General features: G+C 54.2%; 28 non-coding genes across 28 annotated transcripts; all 28 read right to left on the bottom strand.

Annotated features, from left to right (window-relative positions):
* Positions 1-569: 569 nt before the first annotated feature.
* Trnah-gug lies at positions 570-641 on the bottom strand. Its single transcript has one exon. It is a non-coding gene; the product is annotated as a tRNA-His (tRNA).
* A 374-nt stretch (positions 642-1,015) lies between these two features.
* Positions 1,016-1,088, bottom strand: Trnae-cuc. Its single transcript has one exon. It is a non-coding gene; the product is annotated as a tRNA-Glu (tRNA).
* Positions 1,089-1,534: 446 nt separating this feature from the next.
* Positions 1,535-1,616, bottom strand: Trnal-uag. The gene has a single exon. It is a non-coding gene; the product is annotated as a tRNA-Leu (tRNA).
* Positions 1,617-2,364: 748 nt separating this feature from the next.
* On the bottom strand, positions 2,365-2,436 carry Trnah-gug. The gene has a single exon. It is a non-coding gene; the product is annotated as a tRNA-His (tRNA).
* A 374-nt stretch (positions 2,437-2,810) lies between these two features.
* Positions 2,811-2,883, bottom strand: Trnae-cuc. Its single transcript has one exon. It is a non-coding gene; the product is annotated as a tRNA-Glu (tRNA).
* A 446-nt stretch (positions 2,884-3,329) lies between these two features.
* Positions 3,330-3,411, bottom strand: Trnal-uag. Its single transcript has one exon. It is a non-coding gene; the product is annotated as a tRNA-Leu (tRNA).
* A 748-nt stretch (positions 3,412-4,159) lies between these two features.
* Trnah-gug lies at positions 4,160-4,231 on the bottom strand. The gene has a single exon. It is a non-coding gene; the product is annotated as a tRNA-His (tRNA).
* Positions 4,232-4,605: 374 nt separating this feature from the next.
* Positions 4,606-4,677, bottom strand: Trnae-cuc. The gene has a single exon. It is a non-coding gene; the product is annotated as a tRNA-Glu (tRNA).
* A 445-nt stretch (positions 4,678-5,122) lies between these two features.
* Positions 5,123-5,204, bottom strand: Trnal-uag. The gene has a single exon. It is a non-coding gene; the product is annotated as a tRNA-Leu (tRNA).
* A 747-nt stretch (positions 5,205-5,951) lies between these two features.
* Positions 5,952-6,023, bottom strand: Trnah-gug. The gene has a single exon. It is a non-coding gene; the product is annotated as a tRNA-His (tRNA).
* A 374-nt stretch (positions 6,024-6,397) lies between these two features.
* Positions 6,398-6,469, bottom strand: Trnae-cuc. Its single transcript has one exon. It is a non-coding gene; the product is annotated as a tRNA-Glu (tRNA).
* A 445-nt stretch (positions 6,470-6,914) lies between these two features.
* On the bottom strand, positions 6,915-6,996 carry Trnal-uag. The gene has a single exon. It is a non-coding gene; the product is annotated as a tRNA-Leu (tRNA).
* Positions 6,997-7,743: 747 nt separating this feature from the next.
* Trnah-gug lies at positions 7,744-7,815 on the bottom strand. The gene has a single exon. It is a non-coding gene; the product is annotated as a tRNA-His (tRNA).
* Positions 7,816-8,189: 374 nt separating this feature from the next.
* Trnae-cuc lies at positions 8,190-8,261 on the bottom strand. The gene has a single exon. It is a non-coding gene; the product is annotated as a tRNA-Glu (tRNA).
* Positions 8,262-8,706: 445 nt separating this feature from the next.
* Positions 8,707-8,788, bottom strand: Trnal-uag. The gene has a single exon. It is a non-coding gene; the product is annotated as a tRNA-Leu (tRNA).
* Positions 8,789-9,535: 747 nt separating this feature from the next.
* Trnah-gug lies at positions 9,536-9,607 on the bottom strand. The gene has a single exon. It is a non-coding gene; the product is annotated as a tRNA-His (tRNA).
* A 374-nt stretch (positions 9,608-9,981) lies between these two features.
* Trnae-cuc lies at positions 9,982-10,053 on the bottom strand. Its single transcript has one exon. It is a non-coding gene; the product is annotated as a tRNA-Glu (tRNA).
* A 445-nt stretch (positions 10,054-10,498) lies between these two features.
* Positions 10,499-10,580, bottom strand: Trnal-uag. Its single transcript has one exon. It is a non-coding gene; the product is annotated as a tRNA-Leu (tRNA).
* A 747-nt stretch (positions 10,581-11,327) lies between these two features.
* On the bottom strand, positions 11,328-11,399 carry Trnah-gug. Its single transcript has one exon. It is a non-coding gene; the product is annotated as a tRNA-His (tRNA).
* Positions 11,400-11,773: 374 nt separating this feature from the next.
* On the bottom strand, positions 11,774-11,845 carry Trnae-cuc. The gene has a single exon. It is a non-coding gene; the product is annotated as a tRNA-Glu (tRNA).
* Positions 11,846-12,290: 445 nt separating this feature from the next.
* On the bottom strand, positions 12,291-12,372 carry Trnal-uag. Its single transcript has one exon. It is a non-coding gene; the product is annotated as a tRNA-Leu (tRNA).
* A 747-nt stretch (positions 12,373-13,119) lies between these two features.
* Positions 13,120-13,191, bottom strand: Trnah-gug. Its single transcript has one exon. It is a non-coding gene; the product is annotated as a tRNA-His (tRNA).
* Positions 13,192-13,565: 374 nt separating this feature from the next.
* On the bottom strand, positions 13,566-13,637 carry Trnae-cuc. The gene has a single exon. It is a non-coding gene; the product is annotated as a tRNA-Glu (tRNA).
* Positions 13,638-14,082: 445 nt separating this feature from the next.
* On the bottom strand, positions 14,083-14,164 carry Trnal-uag. Its single transcript has one exon. It is a non-coding gene; the product is annotated as a tRNA-Leu (tRNA).
* A 747-nt stretch (positions 14,165-14,911) lies between these two features.
* On the bottom strand, positions 14,912-14,983 carry Trnah-gug. Its single transcript has one exon. It is a non-coding gene; the product is annotated as a tRNA-His (tRNA).
* Positions 14,984-15,357: 374 nt separating this feature from the next.
* Trnae-cuc lies at positions 15,358-15,429 on the bottom strand. Its single transcript has one exon. It is a non-coding gene; the product is annotated as a tRNA-Glu (tRNA).
* Positions 15,430-15,874: 445 nt separating this feature from the next.
* Trnal-uag lies at positions 15,875-15,956 on the bottom strand. Its single transcript has one exon. It is a non-coding gene; the product is annotated as a tRNA-Leu (tRNA).
* A 747-nt stretch (positions 15,957-16,703) lies between these two features.
* Positions 16,704-16,775, bottom strand: Trnah-gug. Its single transcript has one exon. It is a non-coding gene; the product is annotated as a tRNA-His (tRNA).
* Between the last annotated feature and the right edge of the window lie 207 nt (positions 16,776-16,982).

Raw genomic sequence — 16,982 nt, 5'->3', positions numbered from 1 at the left:
AGCTGTCGCAGTTAAGGAGACAGCGTCAAGAGACGTTTTCGTACCGTGACCAGGTTTCGAACCTGGGCTTTCCGTAACCACTAAAGTATCGTAGCTGTAACTGTCAGGCGGAGCCACAATGCTCCATGTATCAAACATATGTGAGCTCAAGGAGGTTACACTTGAAGAAAAAAGCGGCAGCTTAACGCGATCACAGCAAAGCCCCCGGCAGCTACGGGATTCGAAACCGCGCCTACAGAGAGTCTGGTGCCTTAAACCAGCGCCTTAAAGCGCTCGGCCGCGCTACATGCGCTGCTTGGTGCGCCAGTGTTCCTAGCATTTGTACAAACAGTGCACGCCACAGCTTCCTGTTCTGCTGGGACTGGCTGCTCATCCATCGCACTTCAAACAACTGCCCTTTTCGACTACAGAGAGCAGCGGACGTCTGCGCTCTGGGAGGCGACATTACGTGTTGGGGATGAAGTGGTAGGGCAAACTGCGGCCTGCGGAACACGAGTGAAAAAATCAAGAGAGTACTGTCATTTCGAGTACTCGTCATTGCAACGGCAGCAAGGCGAAACTTTCAAAATTGCCGTGACCAGGATTCGAACCTGGGTTATTGCGGCCACAACGCAATGTCCTAACCACTAGACGATCACGGCCACGGACGCGCCCGCGAAAGCAGCTGCCTGTAATGCAAGTGGCGATACACAGCAGAGCCTAGGCCAAGGTGTACGCCACAGCAGTGTGAGACACGGTCTCCATCACATGTATACGAGCAAATGAACGTGCCTGCGCTGTCAGGACACTAACTACAGTGGTTAGCTGCATTCACCTCCGTGGCAATGTCTTGCAGTCCCCCAAGCCTCTTGACTACAGGTATGTGGCTGGATAACAAGTGGATAGACGCTTCATCTCTCTCGCCGTCAGGTGTTGCCGTGAATCATACTTAACGTAGCTTTCTGCACGCGTCAGCGTAGCGTCAGTCGAGCAAAGTCGAGACAAGTCGCATAAGAGGAGCAACAAAAACGCGCGATTCCGGTACCGGGAATCGAAACCCGGGCCTCCTGGGTGAGAGCCAGGTATCCTAGCCACTAGACCACACCGGATAACGACGGCAGTGCTCTTTCCAGCGAACGCAGGAGCCACCCCACGGTTAACTGACGACAACTGTAAAAAATCCACTCTCTCGCGTTATAGAACGGCGTGCCCCGGACGCATTTCGTGGAGACGGACGCCAGCAATGATGAGAGCAAAAGGTGCCTACAAATCCTGTCGTTGCACCACGCACTGTTCTACGACAATTCACCAAGCAGACGCTCACGCCTTGTTGTGCTGTTTCCTTTGCGGGCAATGAGTGCACCTGCCTTCGACACAGGAAACATTACACGTTTGGCAGCTGTGGGATTGGAACCCACGCCTCCGAAGAGAATGGTGCCTGAAACCAGCGCCTTAGACCGCTCGGCCACGCTACCTACACAGCACGCGCGTCACAAGAGCTGCGTCCTACCCCACGAGAACACACCGCAACGGCACAAAAATGAGACGTAAAAAGTGGCAACGGTGGGATTCGAACCCACGCCTCCGAAGAGACTGGTGCCTAAAACCAGCGCCTTAGACCGCTCGGCCACGTTACCGTTGGAGCAGCAGCCGCAAAACGTTTCCTTTGTACTACAAAGATCACTTCGAAATGGAAGTATCTTGGCAATCGCCGTGCCATGTATTTCCACTGCTCTCCCACTGGAAGCGTCTCTTTAGGCCATCCACAGCAAGAAAAAGCCGTGCCCGCCGTATGGTAGCGACGCCACTTGTCTGTAGCTGTCGCAGTTAAGGAGACAGCGTCAAGAGACGTTTTCGTACCGTGACCAGGTTTCGAACCTGGGCTTTCCGTAACCACTAAAGTATCGTAGCTGTAACTGTCAGGCGGAGCCACAATGCTCCATGTATCAAACATATGTGAGCTCAAGGAGGTTACACTTGAAGAAAAAGCGGCAGCTTAACGCGATCACAGCAAAGCCCCCGGCAGCTACGGGATTCGAAACCGCGCCCTACAGAGAGTCTGGTGCCTTAAACCAGCGCCTTAAAGCGCTCGGCCACGCTACATGCGCTGCTTGGTGCGCCAGTGTTCCTAGCATTTGTACAAACAGTGCACGCCACAGCTTCCTGTTCTGCTGGGACTGGCTGCTCATCCATCGCACTTCAAACAACTGCCCTTTTCGACTACAGAGAGCAGCGGACGTCTGCGCTCTGGGAGGCGACATTACGTGTTGGGGATGAAGTGGTAGGGCAAACTGCGGCCTGCGGAACACGAGTGAAAAAATCAAGAGAGTACTGTCATTTCGAGTACTCGTCATTGCAACGGCAGCAAGGCGAAACTTTCAAAATTGCCGTGACCAGGATTCGAACCTGGGTTATTGCGGCCACAACGCAATGTCCTAACCACTAGACGATCACGGCCACGGACGCGCCCGCGAAAGCAGCTGCCTGTAATGCAAGTGGCGATACACAGCAGAGCCTAGGCCAAGGTGTACGCCACAGCAGTGTGAGACACGGTCTCCATCACATGTATACGAGCAAATGAACGTGCCTGCGCTGTCAGGACACTAACTACAGTGGTTAGCTGCATTCACCTCCGTGGCAATGTCTTGCAGTCCCCCAAGCCTCTTGACTACAGGTATGTGGCTGGATAACAAGTGGATAGACGCTTCATCTCTCTCGCCGTCAGGTGTTGCCGTGAATCATACTTAACGTAGCTTTCTGCACGCGTCAGCGTAGCGTCAGTCGAGCAAAGTCGAGACAAGTCGCATAAGAGGAGCAACAAAAACGCGCGATTCCGGTACCGGGGAATCGAACCCGGGCCTCCTGGGTGAGAGCCAGGTATCCTAGCCACTAGACCACACCGGATAACGACGGCAGTGCTCTTTCCAGCGAACGCAGGAGCCACCCACGGTTAACTGACGACAACTGTAAAAAATCCACTCTCTCGCGTTATAGAACGGCGTGCCCCGGGACGCATTTCGTGGAGACGGACGCCAGCAATGATGAGAGCAAAAGGTGCCTACAAATCCTGTCGTTGCACCACGCACTGTTCTACGACAATTCACCAAGCAGACGCTCACGCCTTGTTGTGCTGTTTCCTTTGCGGGCAATGAGTGCACCTGCCTTCGACACAGGAAACATTACACGTTTGGCAGCTGTGGGATTGGAACCCACGCCTCCGAAGAGAATGGTGCCTGAAACCAGCGCCTTAGACCGCTCGGCCACGCTACCTACACAGCACGCGCGTCACAAGAGCTGCGTCCTACCCCACGAGAACACACCGCAACGGCACAAAAATGAGACGTAAAAAGTGGCAACGGTGGGATTCGAACCCACGCCTCCGAAGAGACTGGTGCCTAAAACCAGCGCCTTAGACCGCTCGGCCACGTTACCGTTGGAGCAGCAGCCGCAAAACGTTTCCTTTGTACTACAAAGATCACTTCGAAATGGAAGTATCTTGGCAATCGCCGTGCCATGTATTTCCACTGCTCTCCCCACTGGAAGCGTCTCTTTAGGCCATCCACAGCAAGAAAAAGCCGTGCCCGCCGTATGGTAGCGACGCCACTTGTCTGTAGCTGTCGCAGTTAAGGAGACAGCGTCAAGAGACGTTTTCGTACCGTGACCAGGTTTCGAACCTGGGCTTTCCGTAACCACTAAAGTATCGTAGCTGTAACTGTCAGGCGGAGCCACAATGCTCCATGTATCAAACATATGTGAGCTCAAGGAGGTTACACTTGAAGAAAAAGCGGCAGCTTAACGCGATCACAGCAAAGCCCCCGGCAGCTACGGGATTCGAAACCGCGCCTACAGAGAGTCTGGTGCCTTAAACCAGCGCCTTAAAGCGCTCGGCCGCGCTACATGCGCTGCTTGGTGCGCCAGTGTTCCTAGCATTTGTACAAACAGTGCACGCCACAGCTTCCTGTTCTGCTGGGACTGGCTGCTCATCCATCGCACTTCAAACAACTGCCCTTTTCGACTACAGAGAGCAGCGGACGTCTGCGCTCTGGGAGGCGACATTACGTGTTGGGGATGAAGTGGTAGGGCAAACTGCGGCCTGCGGAACACGAGTGAAAAAATCAAGAGAGTACTGTCATTTCGAGTACTCGTCATTGCAACGGCAGCAAGGCGAAACTTTCAAAATTGCCGTGACCAGGATTCGAACCTGGGTTATTGCGGCCACAACGCAATGTCCTAACCACTAGACGATCACGGCCACGGACGCGCCCGCGAAAGCAGCTGCCTGTAATGCAAGTGGCGATACACAGCAGAGCCTAGGCCAAGGTGTACGCCACAGCAGTGTGAGACACGGTCTCCATCACATGTATACGAGCAAATGAACGTGCCTGCGCTGTCAGGACACTAACTACAGTGGTTAGCTGCATTCACCTCCGTGGCAATGTCTTGCAGTCCCCCAAGCCTCTTGACTACAGGTATGTGGCTGGATAACAAGTGGATAGACGCTTCATCTCTCTCGCCGTCAGGTGTTGCCGTGAATCATACTTAACGTAGCTTTCTGCACGCGTCAGCGTAGCGTCAGTCGAGCAAAGTCGAGACAAGTCGCATAAGAGGAGCAACAAAAACGCGCGATTCCGGTACCGGGAATCGAACCCGGGCCTCCTGGGTGAGAGCCAGGTATCCTAGCCACTAGACCACACCGGATAACGACGGCAGTGCTCTTTCCAGCGAACGCAGGAGCCACCCACGGTTAACTGACGACAACTGTAAAAAATCCACTCTCTCGCGTTATAGAACGGCGTGCCCCGGACGCATTTCGTGGAGACGGACGCCAGCAATGATGAGAGCAAAAGGTGCCTACAAATCCTGTCGTTGCACCACGCACTGTTCTACGACAATTCACCAAGCAGACGCTCACGCCTTGTTGTGCTGTTTCCTTTGCGGGCAATGAGTGCACCTGCCTTCGACACAGGAAACATTACACGTTTGGCAGCTGTGGGATTGGAACCCACGCCTCCGAAGAGAATGGTGCCTGAAACCAGCGCCTTAGACCGCTCGGCCACGCTACCTACACAGCACGCGCGTCACAAGAGCTGCGTCCTACCCCACGAGAACACACCGCAACGGCACAAAAATGAGACGTAAAAAGTGGCAACGGTGGGATTCGAACCCACGCCTCCGAAGAGACTGGTGCCTAAAACCAGCGCCTTAGACCGCTCGGCCACGTTACCGTTGGAGCAGCAGCCGCAAAACGTTTCCTTTGTACTACAAAGATCACTTCGAAATGGAAGTATCTTGGCAATCGCCGTGCCATGTATTTCCACTGCTCTCCCACTGGAAGCGTCTCTTTAGGCCATCCACAGCAAGAAAAAGCCGTGCCCGCCGTATGGTAGCGACGCCACTTGTCTGTAGCTGTCGCAGTTAAGGAGACAGCGTCAAGAGACGTTTTCGTACCGTGACCAGGTTTCGAACCTGGGCTTTCCGTAACCACTAAAGTATCGTAGCTGTAACTGTCAGGCGGAGCCACAATGCTCCATGTATCAAACATATGTGAGCTCAAGGAGGTTACACTTGAAGAAAAAGCGGCAGCTTAACGCGATCACAGCAAAGCCCCCGGCAGCTACGGGATTCGAAACCGCGCCTACAGAGAGTCTGGTGCCTTAAACCAGCGCCTTAAAGCGCTCGGCCGCGCTACATGCGCTGCTTGGTGCGCCAGTGTTCCTAGCATTTGTACAAACAGTGCACGCCACAGCTTCCTGTTCTGCTGGGACTGGCTGCTCATCCATCGCACTTCAAACAACTGCCCTTTTCGACTACAGAGAGCAGCGGACGTCTGCGCTCTGGGAGGCGACATTACGTGTTGGGGATGAAGTGGTAGGGCAAACTGCGGCCTGCGGAACACGAGTGAAAAAATCAAGAGAGTACTGTCATTTCGAGTACTCGTCATTGCAACGGCAGCAAGGCGAAACTTTCAAAATTGCCGTGACCAGGATTCGAACCTGGGTTATTGCGGCCACAACGCAATGTCCTAACCACTAGACGATCACGGCCACGGACGCGCCCGCGAAAGCAGCTGCCTGTAATGCAAGTGGCGATACACAGCAGAGCCTAGGCCAAGGTGTACGCCACAGCAGTGTGAGACACGGTCTCCATCACATGTATACGAGCAAATGAACGTGCCTGCGCTGTCAGGACACTAACTACAGTGGTTAGCTGCATTCACCTCCGTGGCAATGTCTTGCAGTCCCCCAAGCCTCTTGACTACAGGTATGTGGCTGGATAACAAGTGGATAGACGCTTCATCTCTCTCGCCGTCAGGTGTTGCCGTGAATCATACTTAACGTAGCTTTCTGCACGCGTCAGCGTAGCGTCAGTCGAGCAAAGTCGAGACAAGTCGCATAAGAGGAGCAACAAAAACGCGCGATTCCGGTACCGGGAATCGAACCCGGGCCTCCTGGGTGAGAGCCAGGTATCCTAGCCACTAGACCACACCGGATAACGACGGCAGTGCTCTTTCCAGCGAACGCAGGAGCCACCCACGGTTAACTGACGACAACTGTAAAAAATCCACTCTCTCGCGTTATAGAACGGCGTGCCCCGGACGCATTTCGTGGAGACGGACGCCAGCAATGATGAGAGCAAAAGGTGCCTACAAATCCTGTCGTTGCACCACGCACTGTTCTACGACAATTCACCAAGCAGACGCTCACGCCTTGTTGTGCTGTTTCCTTTGCGGGCAATGAGTGCACCTGCCTTCGACACAGGAAACATTACACGTTTGGCAGCTGTGGGATTGGAACCCACGCCTCCGAAGAGAATGGTGCCTGAAACCAGCGCCTTAGACCGCTCGGCCACGCTACCTACACAGCACGCGCGTCACAAGAGCTGCGTCCTACCCCACGAGAACACACCGCAACGGCACAAAAATGAGACGTAAAAAGTGGCAACGGTGGGATTCGAACCCACGCCTCCGAAGAGACTGGTGCCTAAAACCAGCGCCTTAGACCGCTCGGCCACGTTACCGTTGGAGCAGCAGCCGCAAAACGTTTCCTTTGTACTACAAAGATCACTTCGAAATGGAAGTATCTTGGCAATCGCCGTGCCATGTATTTCCACTGCTCTCCCACTGGAAGCGTCTCTTTAGGCCATCCACAGCAAGAAAAAGCCGTGCCCGCCGTATGGTAGCGACGCCACTTGTCTGTAGCTGTCGCAGTTAAGGAGACAGCGTCAAGAGACGTTTTCGTACCGTGACCAGGTTTCGAACCTGGGCTTTCCGTAACCACTAAAGTATCGTAGCTGTAACTGTCAGGCGGAGCCACAATGCTCCATGTATCAAACATATGTGAGCTCAAGGAGGTTACACTTGAAGAAAAAGCGGCAGCTTAACGCGATCACAGCAAAGCCCCCGGCAGCTACGGGATTCGAAACCGCGCCTACAGAGAGTCTGGTGCCTTAAACCAGCGCCTTAAAGCGCTCGGCCGCGCTACATGCGCTGCTTGGTGCGCCAGTGTTCCTAGCATTTGTACAAACAGTGCACGCCACAGCTTCCTGTTCTGCTGGGACTGGCTGCTCATCCATCGCACTTCAAACAACTGCCCTTTTCGACTACAGAGAGCAGCGGACGTCTGCGCTCTGGGAGGCGACATTACGTGTTGGGGATGAAGTGGTAGGGCAAACTGCGGCCTGCGGAACACGAGTGAAAAAATCAAGAGAGTACTGTCATTTCGAGTACTCGTCATTGCAACGGCAGCAAGGCGAAACTTTCAAAATTGCCGTGACCAGGATTCGAACCTGGGTTATTGCGGCCACAACGCAATGTCCTAACCACTAGACGATCACGGCCACGGACGCGCCCGCGAAAGCAGCTGCCTGTAATGCAAGTGGCGATACACAGCAGAGCCTAGGCCAAGGTGTACGCCACAGCAGTGTGAGACACGGTCTCCATCACATGTATACGAGCAAATGAACGTGCCTGCGCTGTCAGGACACTAACTACAGTGGTTAGCTGCATTCACCTCCGTGGCAATGTCTTGCAGTCCCCCAAGCCTCTTGACTACAGGTATGTGGCTGGATAACAAGTGGATAGACGCTTCATCTCTCTCGCCGTCAGGTGTTGCCGTGAATCATACTTAACGTAGCTTTCTGCACGCGTCAGCGTAGCGTCAGTCGAGCAAAGTCGAGACAAGTCGCATAAGAGGAGCAACAAAAACGCGCGATTCCGGTACCGGGAATCGAACCCGGGCCTCCTGGGTGAGAGCCAGGTATCCTAGCCACTAGACCACACCGGATAACGACGGCAGTGCTCTTTCCAGCGAACGCAGGAGCCACCCACGGTTAACTGACGACAACTGTAAAAAATCCACTCTCTCGCGTTATAGAACGGCGTGCCCCGGACGCATTTCGTGGAGACGGACGCCAGCAATGATGAGAGCAAAAGGTGCCTACAAATCCTGTCGTTGCACCACGCACTGTTCTACGACAATTCACCAAGCAGACGCTCACGCCTTGTTGTGCTGTTTCCTTTGCGGGCAATGAGTGCACCTGCCTTCGACACAGGAAACATTACACGTTTGGCAGCTGTGGGATTGGAACCCACGCCTCCGAAGAGAATGGTGCCTGAAACCAGCGCCTTAGACCGCTCGGCCACGCTACCTACACAGCACGCGCGTCACAAGAGCTGCGTCCTACCCCACGAGAACACACCGCAACGGCACAAAAATGAGACGTAAAAAGTGGCAACGGTGGGATTCGAACCCACGCCTCCGAAGAGACTGGTGCCTAAAACCAGCGCCTTAGACCGCTCGGCCACGTTACCGTTGGAGCAGCAGCCGCAAAACGTTTCCTTTGTACTACAAAGATCACTTCGAAATGGAAGTATCTTGGCAATCGCCGTGCCATGTATTTCCACTGCTCTCCCACTGGAAGCGTCTCTTTAGGCCATCCACAGCAAGAAAAAGCCGTGCCCGCCGTATGGTAGCGACGCCACTTGTCTGTAGCTGTCGCAGTTAAGGAGACAGCGTCAAGAGACGTTTTCGTACCGTGACCAGGTTTCGAACCTGGGCTTTCCGTAACCACTAAAGTATCGTAGCTGTAACTGTCAGGCGGAGCCACAATGCTCCATGTATCAAACATATGTGAGCTCAAGGAGGTTACACTTGAAGAAAAAGCGGCAGCTTAACGCGATCACAGCAAAGCCCCCGGCAGCTACGGGATTCGAAACCGCGCCTACAGAGAGTCTGGTGCCTTAAACCAGCGCCTTAAAGCGCTCGGCCGCGCTACATGCGCTGCTTGGTGCGCCAGTGTTCCTAGCATTTGTACAAACAGTGCACGCCACAGCTTCCTGTTCTGCTGGGACTGGCTGCTCATCCATCGCACTTCAAACAACTGCCCTTTTCGACTACAGAGAGCAGCGGACGTCTGCGCTCTGGGAGGCGACATTACGTGTTGGGGATGAAGTGGTAGGGCAAACTGCGGCCTGCGGAACACGAGTGAAAAAATCAAGAGAGTACTGTCATTTCGAGTACTCGTCATTGCAACGGCAGCAAGGCGAAACTTTCAAAATTGCCGTGACCAGGATTCGAACCTGGGTTATTGCGGCCACAACGCAATGTCCTAACCACTAGACGATCACGGCCACGGACGCGCCCGCGAAAGCAGCTGCCTGTAATGCAAGTGGCGATACACAGCAGAGCCTAGGCCAAGGTGTACGCCACAGCAGTGTGAGACACGGTCTCCATCACATGTATACGAGCAAATGAACGTGCCTGCGCTGTCAGGACACTAACTACAGTGGTTAGCTGCATTCACCTCCGTGGCAATGTCTTGCAGTCCCCCAAGCCTCTTGACTACAGGTATGTGGCTGGATAACAAGTGGATAGACGCTTCATCTCTCTCGCCGTCAGGTGTTGCCGTGAATCATACTTAACGTAGCTTTCTGCACGCGTCAGCGTAGCGTCAGTCGAGCAAAGTCGAGACAAGTCGCATAAGAGGAGCAACAAAAACGCGCGATTCCGGTACCGGGAATCGAACCCGGGCCTCCTGGGTGAGAGCCAGGTATCCTAGCCACTAGACCACACCGGATAACGACGGCAGTGCTCTTTCCAGCGAACGCAGGAGCCACCCACGGTTAACTGACGACAACTGTAAAAAATCCACTCTCTCGCGTTATAGAACGGCGTGCCCCGGACGCATTTCGTGGAGACGGACGCCAGCAATGATGAGAGCAAAAGGTGCCTACAAATCCTGTCGTTGCACCACGCACTGTTCTACGACAATTCACCAAGCAGACGCTCACGCCTTGTTGTGCTGTTTCCTTTGCGGGCAATGAGTGCACCTGCCTTCGACACAGGAAACATTACACGTTTGGCAGCTGTGGGATTGGAACCCACGCCTCCGAAGAGAATGGTGCCTGAAACCAGCGCCTTAGACCGCTCGGCCACGCTACCTACACAGCACGCGCGTCACAAGAGCTGCGTCCTACCCCACGAGAACACACCGCAACGGCACAAAAATGAGACGTAAAAAGTGGCAACGGTGGGATTCGAACCCACGCCTCCGAAGAGACTGGTGCCTAAAACCAGCGCCTTAGACCGCTCGGCCACGTTACCGTTGGAGCAGCAGCCGCAAAACGTTTCCTTTGTACTACAAAGATCACTTCGAAATGGAAGTATCTTGGCAATCGCCGTGCCATGTATTTCCACTGCTCTCCCACTGGAAGCGTCTCTTTAGGCCATCCACAGCAAGAAAAAGCCGTGCCCGCCGTATGGTAGCGACGCCACTTGTCTGTAGCTGTCGCAGTTAAGGAGACAGCGTCAAGAGACGTTTTCGTACCGTGACCAGGTTTCGAACCTGGGCTTTCCGTAACCACTAAAGTATCGTAGCTGTAACTGTCAGGCGGAGCCACAATGCTCCATGTATCAAACATATGTGAGCTCAAGGAGGTTACACTTGAAGAAAAAGCGGCAGCTTAACGCGATCACAGCAAAGCCCCCGGCAGCTACGGGATTCGAAACCGCGCCTACAGAGAGTCTGGTGCCTTAAACCAGCGCCTTAAAGCGCTCGGCCGCGCTACATGCGCTGCTTGGTGCGCCAGTGTTCCTAGCATTTGTACAAACAGTGCACGCCACAGCTTCCTGTTCTGCTGGGACTGGCTGCTCATCCATCGCACTTCAAACAACTGCCCTTTTCGACTACAGAGAGCAGCGGACGTCTGCGCTCTGGGAGGCGACATTACGTGTTGGGGATGAAGTGGTAGGGCAAACTGCGGCCTGCGGAACACGAGTGAAAAAATCAAGAGAGTACTGTCATTTCGAGTACTCGTCATTGCAACGGCAGCAAGGCGAAACTTTCAAAATTGCCGTGACCAGGATTCGAACCTGGGTTATTGCGGCCACAACGCAATGTCCTAACCACTAGACGATCACGGCCACGGACGCGCCCGCGAAAGCAGCTGCCTGTAATGCAAGTGGCGATACACAGCAGAGCCTAGGCCAAGGTGTACGCCACAGCAGTGTGAGACACGGTCTCCATCACATGTATACGAGCAAATGAACGTGCCTGCGCTGTCAGGACACTAACTACAGTGGTTAGCTGCATTCACCTCCGTGGCAATGTCTTGCAGTCCCCCAAGCCTCTTGACTACAGGTATGTGGCTGGATAACAAGTGGATAGACGCTTCATCTCTCTCGCCGTCAGGTGTTGCCGTGAATCATACTTAACGTAGCTTTCTGCACGCGTCAGCGTAGCGTCAGTCGAGCAAAGTCGAGACAAGTCGCATAAGAGGAGCAACAAAAACGCGCGATTCCGGTACCGGGAATCGAACCCGGGCCTCCTGGGTGAGAGCCAGGTATCCTAGCCACTAGACCACACCGGATAACGACGGCAGTGCTCTTTCCAGCGAACGCAGGAGCCACCCACGGTTAACTGACGACAACTGTAAAAAATCCACTCTCTCGCGTTATAGAACGGCGTGCCCCGGACGCATTTCGTGGAGACGGACGCCAGCAATGATGAGAGCAAAAGGTGCCTACAAATCCTGTCGTTGCACCACGCACTGTTCTACGACAATTCACCAAGCAGACGCTCACGCCTTGTTGTGCTGTTTCCTTTGCGGGCAATGAGTGCACCTGCCTTCGACACAGGAAACATTACACGTTTGGCAGCTGTGGGATTGGAACCCACGCCTCCGAAGAGAATGGTGCCTGAAACCAGCGCCTTAGACCGCTCGGCCACGCTACCTACACAGCACGCGCGTCACAAGAGCTGCGTCCTACCCCACGAGAACACACCGCAACGGCACAAAAATGAGACGTAAAAAGTGGCAACGGTGGGATTCGAACCCACGCCTCCGAAGAGACTGGTGCCTAAAACCAGCGCCTTAGACCGCTCGGCCACGTTACCGTTGGAGCAGCAGCCGCAAAACGTTTCCTTTGTACTACAAAGATCACTTCGAAATGGAAGTATCTTGGCAATCGCCGTGCCATGTATTTCCACTGCTCTCCCACTGGAAGCGTCTCTTTAGGCCATCCACAGCAAGAAAAAGCCGTGCCCGCCGTATGGTAGCGACGCCACTTGTCTGTAGCTGTCGCAGTTAAGGAGACAGCGTCAAGAGACGTTTTCGTACCGTGACCAGGTTTCGAACCTGGGCTTTCCGTAACCACTAAAGTATCGTAGCTGTAACTGTCAGGCGGAGCCACAATGCTCCATGTATCAAACATATGTGAGCTCAAGGAGGTTACACTTGAAGAAAAAGCGGCAGCTTAACGCGATCACAGCAAAGCCCCCGGCAGCTACGGGATTCGAAACCGCGCCTACAGAGAGTCTGGTGCCTTAAACCAGCGCCTTAAAGCGCTCGGCCGCGCTACATGCGCTGCTTGGTGCGCCAGTGTTCCTAGCATTTGTACAAACAGTGCACGCCACAGCTTCCTGTTCTGCTGGGACTGGCTGCTCATCCATCGCACTTCAAACAACTGCCCTTTTCGACTACAGAGAGCAGCGGACGTCTGCGCTCTGGGAGGCGACATTACGTGTTGGGGATGAAGTGGTAGGGCAAACTGCGGCCTGCGGAACACGAGTGAAAAAATCAAGAGAGTACTGTCATTTCGAGTACTCGTCATTGCAACGGCAGCAAGGCGAAACTTTCAAAATTGCCGTGACCAGGATTCGAACCTGGGTTATTGCGGCCACAACGCAATGTCCTAACCACTAGACGATCACGGCCACGGACGCGCCCGCGAAAGCAGCTGCCTGTAATGCAAGTGGCGATACACAGCAGAGCCTAGGCCAAGGTGTACGCCACAGCAGTGTGAGACACGGTCTCCATCACATGTATACGAGCAAATGAACGTGCCTGCGCTGTCAGGACACTAACTACAGTGGTTAGCTGCATTCACCTCCGTGGCAATGTCTTGCAGTCCCCCAAGCCTCTTGACTACAGGTATGTGGCTGGATAACAAGTGGATAGACGCTTCATCTCTCTCGCCGTCAGGTGTTGCCGTGAATCATACTTAACGTAGCTTTCTGCACGCGTCAGCGTAGCGTCAGTCGAGCAAAGTCGAGACAAGTCGCATAAGAGGAGCAACAAAAACGCGCGATTCCGGTACCGGGAATCGAACCCGGGCCTCCTGGGTGAGAGCCAGGTATCCTAGCCACTAGACCACACCGGATAACGACGGCAGTGCTCTTTCCAGCGAACGCAGGAGCCACCCACGGTTAACTGACGACAACTGTAAAAAATCCACTCTCTCGCGTTATAGAACGGCGTGCCCCGGACGCATTTCGTGGAGACGGACGCCAGCAATGATGAGAGCAAAAGGTGCCTACAAATCCTGTCGTTGCACCACGCACTGTTCTACGACAATTCACCAAGCAGACGCTCACGCCTTGTTGTGCTGTTTCCTTTGCGGGCAATGAGTGCACCTGCCTTCGACACAGGAAACATTACACGTTTGGCAGCTGTGGGATTGGAACCCACGCCTCCGAAGAGAATGGTGCCTGAAACCAGCGCCTTAGACCGCTCGGCCACGCTACCTACACAGCACGCGCGTCACAAGAGCTGCGTCCTACCCCACGAGAACACACCGCAACGGCACAAAAATGAGACGTAAAAAGTGGCAACGGTGGGATTCGAACCCACGCCTCCGAAGAGACTGGTGCCTAAAACCAGCGCCTTAGACCGCTCGGCCACGTTACCGTTGGAGCAGCAGCCGCAAAACGTTTCCTTTGTACTACAAAGATCACTTCGAAATGGAAGTATCTTGGCAATCGCCGTGCCATGTATTTCCACTGCTCTCCCACTGGAAGCGTCTCTTTAGGCCATCCACAGCAAGAAAAAGCCGTGCCCGCCGTATGGTAGCGACGCCACTTGTCTGTAGCTGTCGCAGTTAAGGAGACAGCGTCAAGAGACGTTTTCGTACCGTGACCAGGTTTCGAACCTGGGCTTTCCGTAACCACTAAAGTATCGTAGCTGTAACTGTCAGGCGGAGCCACAATGCTCCATGTATCAAACATATGTGAGCTCAAGGAGGTTACACTTGAAGAAAAAGCGGCAGCTTAACGCGATCACAGCAAAGCCCCCGGCAGCTACGGGATTCGAAACCGCGCCTACAGAGAGTCTGGTGCCTTAAACCAGCGCCTTAAAGCGCTCGGCCGCGCTACATGCGCTGCTTGGTGCGCCAGTGTTCCTAGCATTTGTACAAACAGTGCACGCCACAGCTTCCTGTTCTGCTGGGACTGGCTGCTCATCCATCGCACTTCAAACAACTGCCCTTTTCGACTACAGAGAGCAGCGGACGTCTGCGCTCTGGGAGGCGACATTACGTGTTGGGGATGAAGTGGTAGGGCAAACTGCGGCCTGCGGAACACGAGTGAAAAAATCAAGAGAGTACTGTCATTTCGAGTACTCGTCATTGCAACGGCAGCAAGGCGAAACTTTCAAAATTGCCGTGACCAGGATTCGAACCTGGGTTATTGCGGCCACAACGCAATGTCCTAACCACTAGACGATCACGGCCACGGACGCGCCCGCGAAAGCAGCTGCCTGTAATGCAAGTGGCGATACACAGCAGAGCCTAGGCCAAGGTGTACGCCACAGCAGTGTGAGACACGGTCTCCATCACATGTATACGAGCAAATGAACGTGCCTGCGCTGTCAGGACACTAACTACAGTGGTTAGCTGCATTCACCTCCGTGGCAATGTCTTGCAGTCCCCCAAGCCTCTTGACTACAGGTATGTGGCTGGATAACAAGTGGATAGACGCTTCATCTCTCTCGCCGTCAGGTGTTGCCGTGAATCATACTTAACGTAGCTTTCTGCACGCGTCAGCGTAGCGTCAGTCGAGCAAAGTCGAGACAAGTCGCATAAGAGGAGCAACAAAAACGCGCGATTCCGGTACCGGGAATCGAACCCGGGCCTCCTGGGTGAGAGCCAGGTATCCTAGCCACTAGACCACACCGGATAACGACGGCAGTGCTCTTTCCAGCGAACGCAGGAGCCACCCACGGTTAACTGACGACAACTGTAAAAAATCCACTCTCTCGCGTTATAGAACGGCGTGCCCCGGACGCATTTCGTGGAGACGGACGCCAGCAATGATGAGAGCAAAAGGTGCCTACAAATCCTGTCGTTGCACCACGCACTGTTCTACGACAATTCACCAAGCAGACGCTCACGCCTTGTTGTGCTGTTTCCTTTGCGGGCAATGAGTGCACCTGCCTTCGACACAGGAAACATTACACGTTTGGCAGCTGTGGGATTGGAACCCACGCCTCCGAAGAGAATGGTGCCTGAAACCAGCGCCTTAGACCGCTCGGCCACGCTACCTACACAGCACGCGCGTCACAAGAGCTGCGTCCTACCCCACGAGAACACACCGCAACGGCACAAAAATGAGACGTAAAAAGTGGCAACGGTGGGATTCGAACCCACGCCTCCGAAGAGACTGGTGCCTAAAACCAGCGCCTTAGACCGCTCGGCCACGTTACCGTTGGAGCAGCAGCCGCAAAACGTTTCCTTTGTACTACAAAGATCACTTCGAAATGGAAGTATCTTGGCAATCGCCGTGCCATGTATTTCCACTGCTCTCCCACTGGAAGCGTCTCTTTAGGCCATCCACAGCAAGAAAAAGCCGTGCCCGCCGTATGGTAGCGACGCCACTTGTCTGTAGCTGTCGCAGTTAAGGAGAAAGCGTCAAGAGACGTTTTCGTACCGTGACCAGGTTTCGAACCTGGGCTTTCCGTAACCACTAAAGTATCGTAGCTGTAACTGTCAGGCGGAGCCACAATGCTCCATGTATCAAACATATGTGAGCTCAAGGAGGTTACACTTGAAGAAAAAGCGGCAGCTTAACGCGATCACAGCAAAGCCCCCGGCAGCTACGGGATTCGAAACCGCGCCTACAGAGAGTCTGGTGCCTTAAACCAGCGCCTTAAAGCGCTCGGCCGCGCTACATGCGCTGCTTGGTGCGCCAGTGTTCCTAGCATTTGTACAAACAGTGCACGCCACAGCTTCCTGTTCTGCTGGGACTGGCTGCTCATCCATCGCACTTCAAACAACTGCCCTTTTCGACTACAGAGAGCAGCGGACGTCTGCGCTCTGGGAGGCGACATTACGTGTTGGGGATGAAGTGGTAGGGCAAACTGCGGCCTGCGGAACACGAGTGAAAAAATCAAGAGAGTACTGTCATTTCGAGTACTCGTCATTGCAACGGCAGCAAGGCGAAACTTTCAAAATTGCCGTGACCAGGATTCGAACCTGGGTTATTGCGGCCACAACGCAATGTCCTAACCACTAGACGATCACGGCCACGGACGCGCCCGCGAAAGCAGCTGCCTGTAATGCAAGTGGCGATACACAGCAGAGCCTAGGCCAAGGTGTACGCCACAGCAGTGTGAGACACGGTCTCCATCACATGTATACGAGCAAATGAACGTGCCTGCGCTGTCAGGACACTAACTACAGTGGTTAGCTGCATTCACCTCCGTGGCAATGTCTTGCAGTCCCCCAAGCCTC

This window comes from Schistocerca piceifrons, unplaced genomic scaffold (genome assembly GCF_021461385.2).
Source record: "Schistocerca piceifrons isolate TAMUIC-IGC-003096 unplaced genomic scaffold, iqSchPice1.1 HiC_scaffold_694, whole genome shotgun sequence".
In the NCBI taxonomy this organism is placed as follows: domain Eukaryota; kingdom Metazoa; phylum Arthropoda; class Insecta; order Orthoptera; family Acrididae; genus Schistocerca; species Schistocerca piceifrons.
Note: the sequence above shows the minus strand (reverse complement) of the source record. Positions and strands in the feature narration are given on the sequence as shown.